At 33.7% G+C, this 20,373-nt stretch overlaps 1 protein-coding gene across 2 annotated transcripts in view; it reads right to left on the bottom strand.

Moving 5' to 3' along the window:
• The window catches only part of LOC106661570 (homeobox protein abdominal-B), a 201,921-nt gene that overhangs the window by 114,423 nt on the left and 67,125 nt on the right, over positions 1-20,373 (bottom strand). Inside the window, exon 1 of one of the 2 annotated variants that reach the window (XM_024227475.1) lies at positions 18,887-18,992. The exons of the other annotated variant lie outside the window; for it this stretch is intronic. The gene's annotated coding sequence lies outside the window, so the exon portion shown is untranslated. Of the gene's footprint in view, positions 1-18,886; positions 18,993-20,373 lie in introns of those variants that run through there. 2 annotated transcript variants of the gene reach the window in all.

Genomic DNA, 20,373 nt, shown 5'->3' with positions numbered 1-20,373 from the left:
TCACTGAAATTGACACTCAGTTTTGTTATAATTTCCTTAAACTGCAAAGGCCACTCATTCAAGTTATTTATAGAAAAAAAATGATGAGTAAAATGATGAGTCAAATGATAGATCCCTACACATGCTATTCCAACGTTCAAACCACAATGCACCACGACTAACGACTTCCAGGGCTACTATTTTGGAAAGACGGTAATCAGGATGTTTCAAAAGTTTAAAGATGTAATTAAAATGAAGTTTGAAGGTATATAAAAATAACTGGTCAACTTTAGCCTCTAAATAAATCATAAAATTCGGGGTAGTTTCGGGAAGGGCAAATAACTTTCTAATGAAAAAATGTTGAGTTTTTTCAAGCTGTTCAAATGTTTCATAGCCCCAGACTGGGAGTAACATAGTATCGAGCGGCAAAGTGAGTGGAACAGTCTGAATTTCACTGGAAGGGAAATAAAATTTTGGGAAATTAAGTCGTGCCATATACAGTTCAGAGCCCGTTTCGCTGTAGACACTTTATTGTTGATATGATAATTGAAAGACAGACGAGGGGATAGCGTTACACCGAGATATTTATATTCCTTAACAATTTCAATTTTTTTGTTATCGAAAAAATCGATCTTTAGCCGCCAGCCTTCCACCCCTCCTAAATACCATGATCTTCGATTTACTTAGATTAACCGATAAATTCCATTGAAGACAGTAGGATTCCAAAAGTTTTATATTCTTTCGGAGATTGGCTGCGTTGTCGGCGATGAGAACAATATCGTCAGCGTACATTAGAACTTTAATCAACGTATGGCCGATTCTGATACCAGAATCTAAAGCAGTGGGCAGGTCATCTAAAAATAATGAGAACAGAAGTGGACTCAGCACACAGCCTTGCCTTACCCCTGAGTTCACATGAAACCACTCCGAAATACCTTCTTTTCCACGTACTGCAGACTGAGAACCTGAATATAGAGACCTTATAACGTTTATGAATTTGGTTGATACACCAATATTAAAATGTTTTAAAACAAGCGGTTTTCTGTCCACTCGGTCAAACGCTGCCCGAAAATCTACAAAGAAACAATAAGTCTTCTTACCATTTTCAAGGAAACGGAGTTTAACAATCAACACAAAGAGATTGTCAACAGTACAATAGGTTCGTCTAAAACCTGTTTGCAAATCAGACAATAAATGATTATTAGATATGTAAGTTTCAAGACGCAGCAGTAATAGACCAGAAAATATCTTAGCGATTGTAACTATACAAGAGATACCCCTATAGTTGGCAACCTCGTTGATATCACCGTGCTTGAAGAGAGGAAAAATAATTGACCGACTGAAAGAAGCGGGGTAACACCTATATTGTAAACGAAATTAAAAAATTGCAATAATTGTCTATATATGACCGTTCATTATGTTGGGCAAAACATAGAAAAAATGTGTAATATATCATGAATTATTTATGAAAGGGGGATGTATATGTTCAATATGTATTTTCTATTGTTGCTGGGTGTTGGTGTTATGTTTACAAAGATGAGTCCCTTTGCGTACCTGAATTATTTGTCGACTTTGACGGGTGTTGGATTTTTCTTCGAGCTTGGTAGCGTTTCTTTTTCGTGTTGAATGTGTCGTGTTTGTATTCAGTTAGGTTTTCAAATATGCCCAGTTTTCTTCCAGTTTAAACACCATGCAGGAACAGAATATGTCGAGAAGACAAAAGGCGCGAAAATAGGAAAGATAGCCAAACCGAAATAATTTGAAATGACCAAAATATAAAAATAAAACTATTCATCTTTACCACGGAATTTTTGATTCGTACTGCAAAATAATTTACTGATTTACCATGCCAAGTTGTATAATAGTATTTTAACTTAATTCAAAGTTATTCTAGTTTCCAGTAAACTAGATAAAAGAACATTTTTTTTTTGTTTTTACGAGGGTTCGCAACAGCAGAGGTCATATAAACCCTCAGGGTGCCGGTGTTTTTGAAAAAAGCCCATTTCTAAGTATGTCAGGTTCGAATGTAGGGCCGCGCTGGATTCGAACCCGGTACCTTTACCTTACAGTGATGAGCGCCGTGTCAAAGACTAAATCTTGCGGCCACCGACGTCCCCCCGAAAAAAGAACATTTAAAAACTGCTGAACAGAGGGAGCCGGGCAGCACGACGAAATCGACAACTCCAAAATAAAAATAAAATAGTATTTATAAAGTGTTATCGTCAGACTACAGAAAATATGCGTGTTATTAATTTATTAAAAGACAACTTGCAGAAAATAAATAATATAGTAAAATTACTATAACAATACTTGGAAATTATGGTTCTACTACTGGTTTTTCAGTGATCCAGATTTCGATCATTAAATGTTCATCCTCAGTCTATATAATTTGCAAGTGCATTTTCCTCGCCGTTTGATTTCAGACTTTAATGCCCGAAAATCCGGCTCATTGCAAAACCCCATTTGGAATAAAACCTTCATTTGTAAGTTTAGAATCTAAGTATCTAAGAGGTGTAGGTTTTTAATTTTTTCTTTAATGTTTTGGTTATTATTAATTTATTCGATTTAAAATTATACTTGTAAAGGTTTATTTCTGTAGTATATCTTCACAAAATCCGGTTACAACACGGCTGATTAGTTTATTATTAGGGTGATGTAAAAATAATTCTTATCATGTTATGGAATAAGTAAAAAACATTATTTGTTACGAAAAGGAATAAACAACAATCAAGAAAAAAATAATTGTGTCAGCATTATCTATCATTCTAGGGCTAATCTAACTTACCATTAGATACGGTATTTAATTGATTTTCCTGTTCGAAGCACAGCATAGCCTTATTTGAAAATCCGACATCCGCCTCGAGGAGGGGAAAAAATTAAACTTGTAACATATCACGATCCAATGGCGTAACCGACGATAATCCTTGGTCCGCATTTGCTTCCATAAAACACTAGGAGAAGAAATAATTTTTCAAGAATTTCGTTTTTCGTTTGTTTTTATGTCCTTTTTACAAAAAGAGCTTTCGTCAGAAAAAGAACATCCCAAAAGGCGTTGCGAATGATAAGCATTAAAAAAAATTAAACTATCAAGTTTACCTTCCGTTAAAAAATGGGGGCCTCTTGTTTGCAAAAGTTTTTAAAACATGCATTTTACAGGAACCGTGATTGTAACGGACGGTGAGAGGACGCATGCCCTGCCTGTATCGACCTCTTACAAAAATATTACAGTCCCGTCTCTCCGATATTTAATCACCTCCGCAAGTCGAACCTTAGAAAATATTCGTAAAATCCTAAGAATACCGTCAATAATAAAAATAGATTTCGTTTGAAATCCCAATTAGAAAATGGTGTAATTACAATTTTGAAAAGTCCCATTCGTATTTATTTCCAATGTTTTGTAATCCACCCAGGCCCTGAAAATGACCCGAATAATGGTCGAAACGTCGGCAAAAAATGAAAAAGGTGTGTTTCTTTAACATATTCCATTCCTGACCGCTCCTCACTACTTCATCAAATTTATTATTAAAGTACATCGGTACTTTTAAGGCGGTATTTTATATGCAGTGTAATTATTGGATCATCTTCAAAAGAAAATAAATACAGAGAATGGTAAACACTTAGTAATTTTCAATTCTCAATTAGTTGATTATTGCTGTATTTGTCTATTAACCAATTTAAAACCTACACTAAATATTACATATCATGTACGTCCAAAACTGTACATATTGTACTATTAACAAGAAAATCTTAAATGACTTCTTAAAACTGGGGAATATAATGTATTAATTATTAATTATCTAAATGCATTTAATTAATTTATGATTAGATCCTGGATAATTTACCGGAATATTTAAAAATCAATTGATTATTTCCTGTACGTAATGTATGATGATGATCGTAACGGCCTGGATTATAAAAATATTTATAATTTTAACGTAGTTCTAAATGATTAAAAGAAGATAACCATAAAGCATAAAAAGTGCATATTTGTGTATTTTAAAGTTTTATATCTGAAACACGATGAGTGCATCTTGGCACTTGAGGCACATGGTGGAACAAATGGAAAACTGTCTAAAAATAACAAAAGCCATGTAGAAATTGAGTCGAATCGTTTCCTCGTCTTTCAACTTATTCCGCTTTAGTAGTTTGCGTTTCAATAATGTAAATCAGAAATCATAAAACGATTGATGGAACAACACGGAGAAATGGGCGTTACTGTGACGAATTTCAGAATCATTAGGTATGTGTAGATTGATCGTTTTCTCTGAACCATTCAGCAAGTCGATTATAATATCATTAAAGAAAAATATGTTGATCATTTGCCCTTATTTATAATACGCATCAAGAGTTTATAGAACGTATTTAAGAGCTTGTCGGGGCCTGCAATGGCCAAGTAGTATTTGTTAGCGGGTCTGGGTTCGAATCCCGGCATAACCCATGACTTTTTAATTGAGAAAAATATGTAAACAATTATTAAAAAATAGTTTACTCTCGATCGTGGCATCCAACGGGTAGTTAGACTTTAAGTCCTCCTATATACAGGAATTACAGTACACTATATTTTCCAAGAGTTTATTTAAATTATTAGTATGTATTGTATGTATTTATGGGCGAAAAATATCAAGTGGTTCAACTTAAAAATTTATACGCTTTAAAATTATTTTTTTGATTTTCCGTTTTCTTTCGCGAAACTTTGACACTGACTTTCTTGTAAGTGTTAGTGTATAAAAAAGATAATTTAATATTTATAATATAACGTAATATTCGTTATTTTTATGTCAACTGTTGTTATTCATTTTATCTTTTTAAGTTTAATATGGATCGATTTCTGTATACAATGTGGCTGTATTTTTGTACTACTTTGCTGGTTCTTCGGATCGGCACGGGCTTTGTCTCCCCCCGAGATGCCTGTGTCCGTTCAGGTCCAATGCCCCGGGTCCAGGAGCAGAACTGGTTTGGTGTTGGGTCCCGAAAAATACCTCAGCAGGTGGACCCCAGGAAGAAATTACACAAAAAACTTGCTCTCAACTCCATCCGATTGGCCGGAATTCAAAGACGCCATCTTTCCACCCATTCTCAACATACCGACATAACAGCCATGTTTCCCTTCATTTTAGAAACCAAGCCGATTTACTATTCATTAAACAAAAACATATTAGCCAATAGTAGGAGCAGTAGTATAAACGCGACAATGCTGAAATTAACAACACAGAACAAAATTCCACCATTAAACAATTCACACATTATCACAGATTTACTAGTCGTTGTAAGTTAATTATGATAGTCATTTCGTTGTAAATACTGGAAAGATTTTGTATTCTACTTATATTAACTCGTTATCATAATTAATATCATAATAATTGCATGTCACATCTTGTCGTCGCCAATGGTAAATAATTACTTTTCAGAATCACCAGCAAATAAAAAACCTATGAGATAAAATAGGTCAAAAATTATCCTTCCATTTAAAATATAAACTGCGTCTTTGATTACAATTATATTACAATAAAGATTACAAAATATTATATTGTTGAAAGCTTTCAAACTAAAAATTTGAAAATTAATCATTCCCGTATTCACGCATTAAAATCTGACCTAACAACTGTAAACTGAAGTGCTAAATTGCAACATACGTATGGTTTAAACTATAAATTCAAGTTTAAAAATCAAAATTTAAACATCAAACTTATCGTTTAGAAAACAAATGTTCTGTTATAATGTCAGCCCTGATAGTAACTTTTAGATCAATATATTCAACATGCAAATGGCTGAGGGTCGTGAATAGGTTTACAGTTTGTACTGATATAATAATGTGATTTGTTTCTAAAAGATTTATTTTTTAAGAAAATCAAAGTCCCTTAGAATGTTTAATTATTTCTTTTTCGTAGTATTAAAGATTGTTTATAAATTCAAACTATAAATTCAATCTGCCTGTACTTGAAAGTTAAAAACATTACAATGTCATTGCGTTTGATAATTTTTCAAATTTTGGACTGAATATGACAAAACATGGCGAATCGTATGATCAATCAGTAGTAAGTTTAAACTTCCAATAAAGACAAAACAACAATAAAAATCAAAAACGTGATTCTTGCTAGTACATTTTAATTTCCTATGCCATTTCTGACTGGTTTACATTTTTTATATGCACCTTTAATCATAAACCTAACCTTTGTATATTATAATATTATAATCCATGTTTTAAAGTCAAGTTGTCCTTTTGTTGTACAATTACTACAAAGGCAATAAAAGCATTGTTATATTGTACATATTAGGCTTTAACATGAGAATTTAAAAAAAGGTTTTCGAGTCGTTTTTGGTCGTCTGATTGCTGATTTTGGAAAATATAAAAAGTCTTTATCATAATGTTTTATGTTTCAACACTAAACATTTTATCCTATAATTTATGGAATCATACGATTTTTTGTCCTATTTTAAGAGTGTAAATTGTTTTTTTGGGAAAAATGAATATTCTAATACAAAAATTAATAAACGTCCAGACCTTTTCTAATTTTCAAGAAATTGTTTGCTTTTTTAATCCTCGTTGTGTGATTTTCATAGATTGAAATTTAGTTCATTAAATAGTGTAAAGCAATTATTCTAAACTCAATTGAAGACGCATTTTGAGTGAAGGGAATGGAATTTCATATGTGAAAATCAATAAATATTCAAACATTTTCGAATTTGGTGTTGTTGTTTAGTTTTTATCATTTTTACGGCTTGAGATATTCAAATCTTCAATAAATAGTGTCAAGCAATCGATCTTACCCCATTAGAAGATGTCTTTTGGAGGGAAAAAAGGCATTTCTGGTACGAAAAACCCATGAAGGTCCAAACTTTATTTTAATTTTCAAAAGTTGGTGTTTTTTTCAGGTTGCAATATTAAAACGTTCAGTAAATGTAAAGTAATTGATCTGATCGATTAGAGCTTACATTTTACTAAACGACTAATGAATGACGATTCCAAATTTTTTCTAAGCCGGTAACCCACCCCCCGGGAAACAGGGTGTCCAAGCTAATGCGCCCACCTCATTTTTCTTTCTTTGCGGTTCTAGATAGGAAAAAAGTATGAATTGAGACTCCCTTCATTTTTCATGTAGTTTGTTCATGTAAGGTCGATTTACTTTTTTCGACCTCGATTCGACATAAGTCATATTCAAATTCTTAATTTTAAATAAGAAGGCCCATTTTTCACATTTTTCTTTGAAACTAGATTTCTTGGCGAGAAAAATGAGCATTGAGTTATTAAAATCGGCCCAATAGAACAGCAGACATGATTTTTTGAAAATAGCCGGAATGCTGTTCTAGTGCACCACTTTATTTTGCCTTCTACTGCAAATGTTTTGAAGAGGAGTGGAAAATCAGGCATAGAAAAGCTTTCAAACTTCCTGCCAAATCCCATAAATTTTGAATATAACCGATTGATGATCTCCGGTTCTGTTGGACCGATTTTATTAATAACTCAGTGCCCATTCTTATTTAAAATTAAGAATTTGAATTCGACTTATGTCGAATCGAGGTCGAAAAAAGTAAATCGGAGTCTCAATTCATACTTTTTTCCTATGTAGAGAAAATAATTCTCCGTAATAACAGTAAACGGTAGGAACCATAAGTTATTGAAAAGGCTTATTTATCGGCGTACCCAAAGACCAAAAATAAAAAGAAGAAAAGCCTAATTGGCCAGAAATCAATCAAGCGCAGATTATATTTCCTTCCACATGGATTTTCCTCTTTTTTTGTCCAGCATGAACTCCGTAACTTGTACGTAGGAAACGAAAGTCATAAAACGTCAGAAAGCGTGGGATTGCCGCGGCGTATCCATACACAGAAAGGGCTGAGGTCGGGGACAGCATGAAGTATGAGAGTCCTAAGAATAGAGACGTGCGCCATAAACTATCTATTCTCCTCCCTTTTCACCTACCGCCGCCCGTCTCTTACCAGAATCGAGAAATACATTCGCTTCCTTTTCAGTTATCCGGCACGGGAAAATGAAAATTGGCCGGCTTGAGTCAGCTCGGTAATGACGGATGTGTGCCTTTCATAAATCAAACGGCGCAGAGGGAAAACTAAATAAAAATGCTTGCTAACGTGTAATTACGAATAACGAGTAGCGAGATAGGTGAGACTCGTTCAAGCACACTTTTTGTCCGACAGAGATTGAACAGGATAAGAATAGCGTGCATAGGGCACACTTGTGTTTACGTCTGGTTTTGCGACTGGCATTCTGACACGTAATGTCTCGGCATGCAGAAAGTCGTTTTCGTATTTAAATAATATAACAATTTACGATTCATATAAATGTCTTTTCACAAAAGTTAAAGTCTCCAGCAGCCCTTGATCAACCCCAATTATAAGTTACTATCAAATATAATTTTCAATTTAAGATATCAAATGCACAAATAAAATTTCAGAAAAAATAAATATTTCGTGGTAACAGGTAATCACAAAGTTAAAACTTAGACTAAAACCAGTATTTATGACTTGAGGTTTTTGAGATTATTTTTTAAATGTTCAATAAGATAAAAAGATAGTTCTTGTTTAGTACAAGAAGAATTATTATATTACAATGACACAAATTTACTTTTAATCCATGTATTAAAAACTGTTCTAATTAGTTTCGAAAAGGCATTGCAAAAACAAATACTAATAAAATATTTAAAGAATCTCGTGTCACTTCGGGTGCGATGAACCGGTTTCTTGGGCCTGGAAAACAACCAAGTTTTAAATCCAACCTACTTCTAAAAGTCTGTTCAAAGCGGAAATATAAATATAGAAGAAAGATTGAATTCTAGAACTCGGAGTATTTGTGGTCTGTTGTTCTCGGTTGAAGTCTTTTGAACAATTACGTACTATTATTTCAAAAATTCTCTTTCATTACCACTTAATTGTTTCAACCCTTACACTCTTAAGTTTAAATTTAACTTGTGTTTAGAGTGTCCTTACTCTGTAAATATTTTAGTTATTCGTACGGTAATTGGCAAATCATGTAATTTTGAATAATTCATTTTGATTATTTGTAATAGAAAATGATTTGACGATAGTAGGAAAAACAATAGTTTCGTCAAAGAACGTCAAAGAATACTTAGAACCGCTGGACATTTAGACATAGAGAAAGGGAGAGAGAGATAAAGATAGATAGATAGAGAGAGAGGTAGATGGATAGATGGATAAATAGTTAGATAGAGAATATATTAGATATACAATTTTGATAAAGGGAGATAGATAGATAGAGAGAGAGAGAGAGAGAGAGAGAGAGAGAGAGAGAGAGAGAGATGGATAGATGGATAAATAGATAGGGAATATATTAGATATACAAATTTGATAGAGGGAGAGAGAGAGATAGAGATAGATGGATAAATAGTTAGATAGAGAATATATTAGATATACAATTTTGATAAAGGGAGATAGATAGATAGATAGATAGAGAGAGAGATGGATAAATAGGTAGATAGAGAATATATTAGATATACAATTTTGATAAAGGGAGATAGAGAGAGATAGATAGATAGATAGATAGATAGAGAGAGAGAGAGAGAGAGAGAGAGAGAGAGAGAGAGAGAGATGGATAGATGGATAAATAGATAGAGAATATATTAGATACACAATTTTGATAGAGAGAGAGATGGTTAGGTAGACAGATATATAATATATTTGATATACAATTTTGATAAGAGAGAGAGAGAGAGAGAGAGAGAGAGAGAGAGAGAGAGAGAGAGAGTGAGAGAAAGAGAGGAATGAATCGATAAAGTTCAATTTATTAGACGCAGAAATTGGTTGCCTTACTCACTTGGCCCCCACAGTCCCACCTTATACAAATTATATATAGCGAAAAAATTAAAATGAGAGAAAGACAAAGTATATAAAAAGTATTTACAAGAGATATAGAGATAAATAGCAAAAGAAAGAGAGGAGAAGAGAGAATGAAAGAGAGTATAGCTTGAAAAATGAGATCGAGTGAGAAAGTAAGAAAGAATAGGAAAGAGAGAAAAAGAGAATTACATGGAGTCGTGTGAAAGAGAGACAGGGAGAGAGTGAGAGGGGGTGAGAAAGAAGTTAATGTTTTTCCAATTTTATAACAATACTAAACATTTTAATTTTTTGTTCTAATGGTTTTTAATGAGAATTTTCAAAAGTCAATTTATTTTGAAGAAGACGAAATCGTTTTAAATGAAAACATGAAATTTATAAATATTAACATAATATCGTACTACGTTGGTAGGCAGAAGCAAATATGATATTCCTTTCGACAGCACTTATTAAATGCATTTTTTTTAAATGTAATTTCAAAAGGCACGTTAAATAAGGCGTTTTTCATGGCCCAATGTCACATTTATGAGCGAATAAAAAAGGTGCAACGTTCCAATAAAAGTTTTACGATTAGCAGAAATTTTCTGCCCTATTATCATAGCCGGATGAATAAATATAGAATCGTTTTATTCCCCAGTATCGAAAGTAAGACGGACAGGTTATTACAAGTTATGGCCAAATTGACACCTAAACCCTGACGGTTTTTTTTTAATGTCTATTAACAAATATCCAAATTACACGTTGGAATAATAAATCTCCTGTCTTGACTCTGTTAATAAATTAACAACAAATTTTTTTGTTAATAAATTAATTTAAAATGTTTGTTTTAATATTTCCGGTTAATTATAAGTTTTGGATTTAAAATAGGTTGCAATTATTTCTTAAATTAACTTTCTTTTGGTTCTTTTGTATTTTAATGATGTCAGTTAAGCAACAGTGTTATTAAACGGATATTCAAATACTTATTTTATATAGATATCTGTACTTAATAATGATTTAGAGGCATGCTTAGATGGTGATAAATCTTTGAAGGCTAGTGGCAGAATCAAGTTTTCGGCTTATGCAGATGACGCGGTTTTACGCGCCTAACACCATGCCTCTTTGCAGAAAATGATCAGGTCTTTTAGATCAGTACTGCCTCAGATGAAATTTAAGAATAAATCTAAGATTACGGTGTTTAGAAATGGGGGTAGACCTGCGAAGAGAGAGAAGTGGTATCTAGGAAGTGATGAGATAGAGGTCGTGAATGAGTATAGGTATTTGGGAATCCGACTCAGGCCGGATCAACCAATGAAGAAACATATTATGGATGCGGAGGGTAGAGGATCAAGGATGGGACTAAATTTTATCTGGATGCCTCTTACAGACAACGGCGACATTGCGTACCTGACTAAGCTAAAAATATTGAACACAGCCAGCAGGTCAATTTTATGCCTAGCTTAGATTTGGGGAGGAGAGATGTTCGAACAGGTAGAGCGTTTTCTGCGGTTCTTCATCAGGAGGCTGCCCCAGGACACCCCACAGCCTTCCTTTATGCTGAGACAGGACTACTGCCGATTTTTCTCTACACTATAAAACTTCACTTTGATTACATAATAAGAATTTTATCCCTACCAGATAATAGACTCCCGAAGATCCTTGCCAGGCAGATACTGCATAAAGAAATGTAAGGTTTAAGGAAATAAAAAGGCATATCATGTAGTTTAACTTTAAGGACACTTAGACCGGAACAAAAGCTCTAAAACTGAACTGTGGAGGGCTGGTTTGAGGCTAGTTTGACGGTCCATTTGTGACAATATAAAGAGACAACATTGCACAGCTATGGCCAATTAAGACTGCTTCCCACTCCATAGAAAGCTTCCATTCAAATAATCTTCCATCAAATTATTTAATAGATCTTTCGTAACACTTGTATAGCATGCGGGAGATAATTAAGTATTGAGGAGATCTGTTTAACTTAAATTATAAACACTTCATACAGCAGGACATTAACTGTGAACTTTGTTGTGGTACAGAGCGGGAGGATTGGTTCCATTCTTGACGACTGCACTAGCTGCTGTAAGGAAACAATATTTTGATAGAGAAGCTCTGCCTAGTAAGGTTCTGTTAGAATATATTAATGACTGTGTCGGTCAATTTCTGTATAGAGGCTTATTATCTTACAACCAGAATCAGAGGCACTTGGTGAGGGTGCAAGCAGCTTCCCTTTGCGGATTCCCTGACTAGATGAAAAGCTCATCCTCGACTTAAGTATTTTGCGTGCTTAGTGAAGGGTAGTATATAAGGTACTTAATTATTATTTACTTATAATGATATTATTTCCATTTGCTTAATTTTGGCTTATTTTATTGATTAAGTTATGTGCATAGCAGGTAATCATAAATAAGTGATGTATACATTTGCAAGTTATATTTCTGCTATTATCATTCAATTATGTTTTATAATTACATTAGTGAAATTTTTGAAGAAAGTATATATTAATTTTGTACATACGAATTGTAAATACTCATAAGAGAGATTTTAGTTTTCTAAGTAAATGTGCTAGACTTCGGTTTTTAACCATGAGGAACGTCTTTCTTATTTTATAATAAATATTTCCGAATTGTAAACTATATATTAAAGAATATATAGACATATAGTAAAGACATATAGTAGTAGTAGTAGTAGTAGTACTCAATCAATAAGGAAAATGAATTTATGTATCAATATGGGTTTAATGTTTTAAGATTAGCAGTAGTACAGACCATGGCGGCAGGTTAAGTAATGTTATTAACATAGGAATTTAACACCGCAGCATAGAACCGTAGTTGGCTGAATATATTATTGCTGTAACCTGTTTCTCCTCTAAGGCTGCCACCTTAACGAAACCAGTACTACCACAGCGCCCCGATGACTTTTACGACCGGCTCGCCCTGATATACTGGCCGCAGGATTATTGTAAGGGGTGGAGGGCGGAGGGTAGCGAGCAGGACTGTGCTTTTGATTGCTCCAGAGCCATTCTTGAACCGATTAACATGTCAATGGGATTGTCTTAATTGGTATGGAGTTTTGAGCGGAATAACGAAATATTATCATCGGCGGAAATTCACTCTTAAAAGGAGCTTACAGAAATATCTGAAATTTTTATTTTCTCCGTACATAGATGTTCTTCCTTCTTAAACGTAGTTTGATTTAAGTGACATAAGTTAAATTCTGTGAAATTTAAAAAAAAAAAGGCATTCGGTAAACAATTTATATTCCTAACCTGACTAGAGCGCCTCGAAAGGAAGCAATAAAACCTTTCAGAAACTCGCTGAAATAAATCTCACTTCATAAAGAAGAGTATTAAGAAAAATCATAATTTATATAGTTACCAGAGCAACTTGGAATTTTTATTCCATATGAACAATTTGCTTGAAAGAAATTAACAAAATCTGGAAAGGAAGATTATTCTTTTTTTATTAATTTATTTATTTGTAGTTATTAGATGTTTTCATTACAAATGACATGACAGTACTTTTTTTACACGGTCACAGCACTAACACTAACTAACCATCGCTGCACCCGGAGGACTCCATGAGAAACCAGCCAATGCTCGTGTTGAGTGTTAGGGATTATGGGGCAGGGAGGTCTGGAGGCCATCTTCGATGAAGTGATGAGAGTGCTCGAGTTAGGATGGATCGAGAGGTTGGTATAAAACTTCTGGAATTAGGAACGAATCAGTTTGTTGACAAAAGTAAGGTTGAGGTCGTTTTGGATAGTGACGAAGTAGGAACGTTGACGGTTTGTCTGAGGACTTTTGATGTTGGTTGGCTTGGCAAAAGCCGCAGTTCCACTCATTATGTCCAAATTAGTCGCAGTAAAGCCTTGTATAAGGTTACTTGAGTGTTGACTGTCAAGACGGATTTCGGTCCTAGATGTCTTCGTACAGTGTCCGGTCTGCTTATGTATGACTTGGTTGTTTGTTTTGTTGTTGAACTTTGCCTGTGTTGTTTCTTAAGCCTTATATGGGGATTCCTCGTCAGTTTGCTGTATAGGTATAGTCCCAAGCATTTGCCTTGAATGTAAGTCGGTATCTCTTTGTCAGCGATTTACAATGGAAGGCAAAACGGTTTTTTTTCCAATGTGAACGTACACTGGGCACATTTTTCTTCATTCAGCCTTGTCTTCCACTTTTTCAACCGGTCTTCGATAAGTTCAAGGTGTTCTTGGATGTTGGCAGTAGGTTGGATAGGATTCAAGTTAGAGGACATAATTGCTGTATCTTCCGCGTAGGTAGTGATGTTGTTATTGGGGTGAAACCTTTTTTAAAAACTAGATTAAATCACCCACAATATAGTGTTATGGAAAAACGACAGTAACAAAACGGCATCTGCATTGTTCAAACAAGATTGGGGAATACTTTGAATTCGTAAATGGCAAAGTGGTGAAAAGTGTAGGTCAGGTCGACTTCTTACAAGAGAAATACTCTAAATTAGAAAAGATCCAAACTCAGGCCACATTAGATCTGATTTTTGCAAATGTAAGCATTGTGTGCCATCCTCTTGTATTCAATCTGAAAAAGTAGAGTTATATGGTCTGAAACAAACTGGAAAAGGTCTATTCGACTCTCGTGATAATAGTGATAAGAACAGTGACTAGCCAAGAAAAACATTTTTCTTAAATTAGTCTGTAACTTGTAAACATGTTATTTAATAATAATTATTTATTCAATGTTAAATCTAACAATCTAGATAATTTCATGTTAATATTTATTCGATGATAACTCCACTTGACATTTTCATGTGGATATTGTTTTAAAATCCATTTTATGGCATAACCATAGCCGCATTTAAAAAGAACTGGAATCTTAGGCAACTGAAAAAACACAATAAATACTGGGAACGAAAACAAAGTTCGAGGCAAGCAAGAAGACTACCACCAACAGGAGAAAAAGGAAATCATACTTAACAGAAAGAATTAAAAACTCTAACTGGTAAGACATGCTCCAGTAAAATACCACCTTAAAAATTGGGACTATTAAAAAAATGACCAGTGTCGACTATGCCCGGTAGAGACACAGACGACAGACAGAACATATCCTATGCAACTGCTGGGAATGTAACCATCATTGCTTAGGATCTCACCTAACCAGACTTAGAATGAAGGAGTCAGCCCTTTCCCATCGATGTGAAACAGGAGCTAAAGAGGACTCTAATCACGTTTGGAATGCCCAGCTGATAAGCAGTATGGCAACATGATGTAACCTGCCAACATATATAAATTTACTGTAATAAATGCCTTAGACATATAGTGTAACTATAATTTGCATATGGCTAATTTTTATAATAAAAATTAAAAAAAAACAGCTAGGGAAGGGCTATGGTACCTGGGAATACCGTTCTTGAACCATCTAGATACCATATATCTCATAAAAGAAATGAAAAATCTCCCAGGAAACCCTTCCGAAAAAAAAAACTTTAGTTGATCATCTATGTGGAACTATAGTTGTACAACAAAAGGTAAATCGTGAGAACGCGCCTTTATATTATAAAAGGATCTATTTCCTCCTCTTTTCCTGACCTCACGTCACACGCTTCATCGCTTCGCTCTCTTTGTAGGACAGGTTTTTGTCGTTACTATTTTTGCTCCAGATAGCCGCTTTGGTGTTGTTCTTTCTTCCCAACCGGGAAACAAGGAATCATCCCGGCTTCAATATTCCCATTCTCAAATTCCTCGGGGGAACAACTAGATACAAGAGGCGACATTTACCGTAATGAAACCAAACTCATTTTAAGTTTACTGTTATACCAAGAGGAAAAACGAAGAGAAACATAAAGAATATTTCATCCTTAAGTATCATCATTCTCGACGATTTTGATACGTACATATTCTTTATTATAAGCAACTAAACGCCAAGAAAGTTCTATTTGAAATTTTTGAAATGAAATGCGGTTGTTTTACATAAACTTTAATTGCCATATCAAATATAAGTTGTTTTTAATCCCACTGAATTTCTAAGGACGATCGTTTCGATTAGAAGTTGACTATGAATGGAAAGGGAAATGGCTTTTATAAAGACATTAACATTTATATTCACTTAATAGTACTAGCCCGAGAAGGCTCATAGCAATTAAACAAGTGGTAAAATCGTGAAAACCGACACTGCCGGGGAAAAATTTGATGTCTTCATTGAAATCTTTCCTAGAATACATCCTAGAATGTGCAGGCCGGTTGATCTGAGAGTTTATGAACAGTTGCCAGTTATTTGATCTTATTGATCACGCTGGGCTATTCTTGCGGTTGTCCCCAGCCAAAAGTTCTTCGGCATAACGCCATGTTCTGTTTCAAACCTGATAATGTGGGTAAAAAATAATTTAAAACCTTAGCAGCAAAAATCAGAAACATTTCAGCTTATAGTTTTATTAATTTTTAAAATTTACAGATCTTCTTCTTTCTTAAAATTTTTTCATCTACTTCTCCTATTAGGTGAAATCTTGAAGAAATCTACTTTCAACCATAAATTCTCATTAACCTCACTACTTAATTTTAAAAGTTCCAAATCAATGTATACTCAAAATATGATTAAATCAGTGTCGTTTTTGTAACAAACTTACATATACACAGAGATTCTGGTACATGTATTATTTCGCGAAAATGTATGCTCATTTGTTCAAACTTGTAAAATTAATTGGACTGAAAATCATCTAAATATCTAAGCCAGGGAAAAGAATAAATCTTTGATCGTTTTTTGATTCTTTGCACTAGTGCAAAGTTTTTTCAAAGAGCAATACCCAGTTGTTTCTTAATTATCAGTTCTTTGGACGAATGTTTGGTTGTTGAAAATCTTAAGATCAAACAAAATTATTTGAAATTTTGATAATTTTTTCAGGTTCTAGCAGTGAGTCTTTTTTTCTGCCTTTAATAAATCTAGGTATGCAGAGTATGTTTGTTCGTGAGTAAAAATACTATCCCATTCATACCAACTCATAAAACTAGTTTTAATTGACTAATTTATATAAACTTAATATTCAACTAATGCGCCTCTGGCACTACTATTCGCTCGAATTACATTCACTCTCAATACACACAAAAGGAAATGCAAAAAATAAAAGTTAAATTAATTTTAATTGTTCAAAAACCAGTTTTTGTTTGAATAAATTGTTATTCTGATTGTCTTCCTCCGCAGGAACATGTACATTCCAGGCCGTTGCGCTTGGAAATATTCCTCGCATACCACGGCCATTCGAGCATGGGCGCTCATGGTTCGTTTAAAAATAAATTCGTATTCCATAAAGTATTGTGCATAAAATGCAACGGAAACACGATTCACGGGGAAAAACAGATGCATAAAATAACAATTGCCGAGGCCGGAGCATTCTGCTGTGATGTTATCTGATCAAAAGGACATCACGAGGAATGACTACAGTGGAATTTAGTGTCCCATTGTCAAATGCCCGGTACACCTCGTATTGATGATTTATGCAAACAAAAACTAGTGTTTTAAAAATTAAAATTAATTTAATTCTGGTATAACTCATTATCATGCACGATGGGCTAAATATGTACAAAAACAAAATGTCTTTAATCACGATTTTTGTCATGTTAGAAGTATTTTTGCGGCTGAATCATAGGTAAAATAGAGGGAAAACGCCGTTGTTGGAACGAAAATCTATTTTCCTTTATTTTACCTATAATGTATGTGCTTAATGTCAAGACATTCCTCTATGGATAAAATTTGCATCCGGAAAATGTACGCTTTTATATAATTTTATACGCATGTGCTAGTATATACAAAAAAGATGTGAACATTTATTAGCATAAGCTTAAAAATAAAAAGAGCGAGTGGGAAAGCCACGCGATATGAGAATTGTGCATAAGGACGGCATCATGTCTTTCGGTCCTTGGTAAATATCTCGTTCTTTGTGTTTCTTTGTGTGTATTGAGAGTGAATGCATTTATTAGAGTGAATAGTAGTGCCAGAGGCGCAATAGTTGAATATTATAAGTTATTAAGTATATTAATATTAAGTATATTATAAGTATATAAATTATTAAGTTTATATAAATTAATCAATTAAACTTTGTTTTATGAGTTGGGTTGAATGGGATAGTATTTTTACTTACGAACAAACATCAGGAGTCTATCATACCTAGATATGTTCAAAAGGCAGTAAAAAGTCTAACTACTAGAACCTGGAAAAAAAATTCTCAAAATTTCAGATAATTTCGTTTTATCTAAAGATTTTCACCAAAAAGTAAATATATTCGTCCAAAGAACTGATAATTAACAAACAACTTTGCAGTACAAAGAATCACAAAGCGATCTAAGATTTATTATTTTACCTGGTTTAGAAGTTTAGTTGGTTCTTAGTTAATTTAAGTTTATCTTAGCTGACGGACAAAAAGTTCAGCTTAAGTAAGTATTATGTGCTTGCTTTATTATAAATTATATTATAAAAAAATTCTATTCTATTCTATTTGAATTTCAATATCTTCCTAATTCAGTTTGAAAGGATTCTTTTTCCCAGTATGGTTTAGTTGGTAAAACTACTCCTGACTGAAAGACGGTCATGTGCTTAAAGTGTGCTTAAGCACTACATCTACACAGGATTAATTCATCGGAATTGAATAGAAATGTCAAAACAACACACTGGCAAAACAAAAGAAATCTACAGATAAAAACCCAACTATGTTAAAACTTCTTTGTAAAACCTAACGTGTTTAGGAAAATTATTGGTGACATCCGGTTTATAAAATTTCCCCAGGAGTTTTTATTCTCTTATCTAATACTATTGCTAATATTTTTAGTTAAGGGAAAAAATCATTGTTTATCAACGAAATTTTGTGAAAATAAAATAAAAATAGCTTTATATCATGTAGTTCTGATACAATACCGGAAATATTTGTTAGTCACGTGGGAGTTGCGGAATTAATTTAAGCTGTAGTTTTACTCATTTTTGTTAGGGATTTTAGTAGTTTTTGTTAGTAATGGGGTTGTTGAATATATCAGTACTCATTAAACATTACCTTTGTATAAAAATAAAAATAAAACAGATCGACAAGACAATTAAATAAACTAAGTGATTGTACATGTACATGTTGTACATCATATTTATGTATTATATAAGTAATTAACTGACCTTTTGAACTGGAAGCGGCCTCGTTTTCGTGCCTGTACGCCTCGTAATATTTAATTAAAAATTCTAACAAAGCCGCAAAGCACAAATGGAAAGATGACCGTTCAAAAGCTGGGCTCAACTAGTGCGGGCAAGCCCCAGTCCCAAGTGCGGCCGACTGGTCGTGATAGCAGCCATGTTGGAAGATGGTGCGCCCGGTCGCCATGGAAACGCGCCGGCCAATGGCGGCTCTCGCTCAGTCGAGGCCCCACACCTGTTACGCTTTTCCCAAAGAGGAAAAGCGCTTTTCCACCATTTTCCGGCCCGGATTGACATCAGGGTGGAAGTACGGGAAAACCAACGTGTCTTGCCTTTTACTCAGGACTGAAGGGTCGTTTGTTTAATTATTTAACATTTGCCGTTAAAGGAAAAAAAATACTGCATTCACTGCTGGTTTTCTTCATAAAAATCACATAATAACGACATAATGATTAATAATATTATCAGAACTATAATGAACAACGAAACTTAATTTCTGTAAATTCAAATGATGTTGCAAAAGCAGCCTCACCAGTCACTTTCTGATGGCTCTTAATATGTAATGAATCGAAAGAAACGCTTTATGTTAATTGCAGGCTATTTCTTGACTATAATGTAGTAAATATTTAATCAAATTAAATTAATTTGATCCCTTCAGATACCAAAAGAATGTAAAATAATGAATAATTTCCATTCCATTAATTTCCATTAATTAATGATTATTTGGAGATCATGAGATGCGGTCTTTTGTGTTGTCGGTTTACAAAAACATTTTCTTTATAGTGCCAACGTTTCGATCTTTAGATTATCTTCAGGGTCTGGGATTTACAGACATTGAGACGCACTTAGTTAGTAGAAACACTTTGAATAAACCTAAAATTTCTATATTGAGTACATCATTGTATAAATTCATTTTCACATCTTAAATATATTTGTATAATCCAAACAATGTCTGTAAATCCCAAGCCCTGAAGAAGATCTAAATAAAGATCGAAACGTTGGCGCAATAAAGAAAATGTTTTTCTAAACCTACATCACAAAAGACCTCATTTCACTCTCCAAATAATCTTTGTTGTTTTCGTTCAGCTGGCCTGCCTGTAAAACTCGCTGGTTTTGTAGATTTTTATTATTTTCAAATTACAAATTTAAAAAAAAAGTCGATATTCTGTACAACAACACTAATAATTAAAAAAGTCGTGTTATTGTGTTGTAAAATAAGCCTACAAGCGTCAATTATTCGATTTTATCATCTTGATTTTTGAAAATATGTTTATTTAGTCATTATTATTTTCACACTCTCAGTTGGGATTAGTTTGAGGTGTTTGTATTCGTCAGTTTCGCTCGAGATCTCGTACTTTTACAAGTTTTGCTCATTTAAAATGTAGGGAGAAGGGTACATTTTCGACATTATTAACGGGTTTTTTCTTACCCCAAAGCTCAGATTGCTAGGGAAAGGTATGCTGTGTATGATC

The sequence above is a fragment of the Cimex lectularius genome, unplaced genomic scaffold (genome assembly GCF_000648675.2).
Source record: "Cimex lectularius strain Harlan isolate CLEC.00 unplaced genomic scaffold, Clec_2.1 scaffold18, whole genome shotgun sequence".
NCBI lineage: Eukaryota > Metazoa > Arthropoda > Insecta > Hemiptera > Cimicidae > Cimex > Cimex lectularius.
The sequence above is the reverse complement of the archived record's forward strand: the minus strand, read 5'-3'. Positions and strand labels throughout refer to the sequence as shown.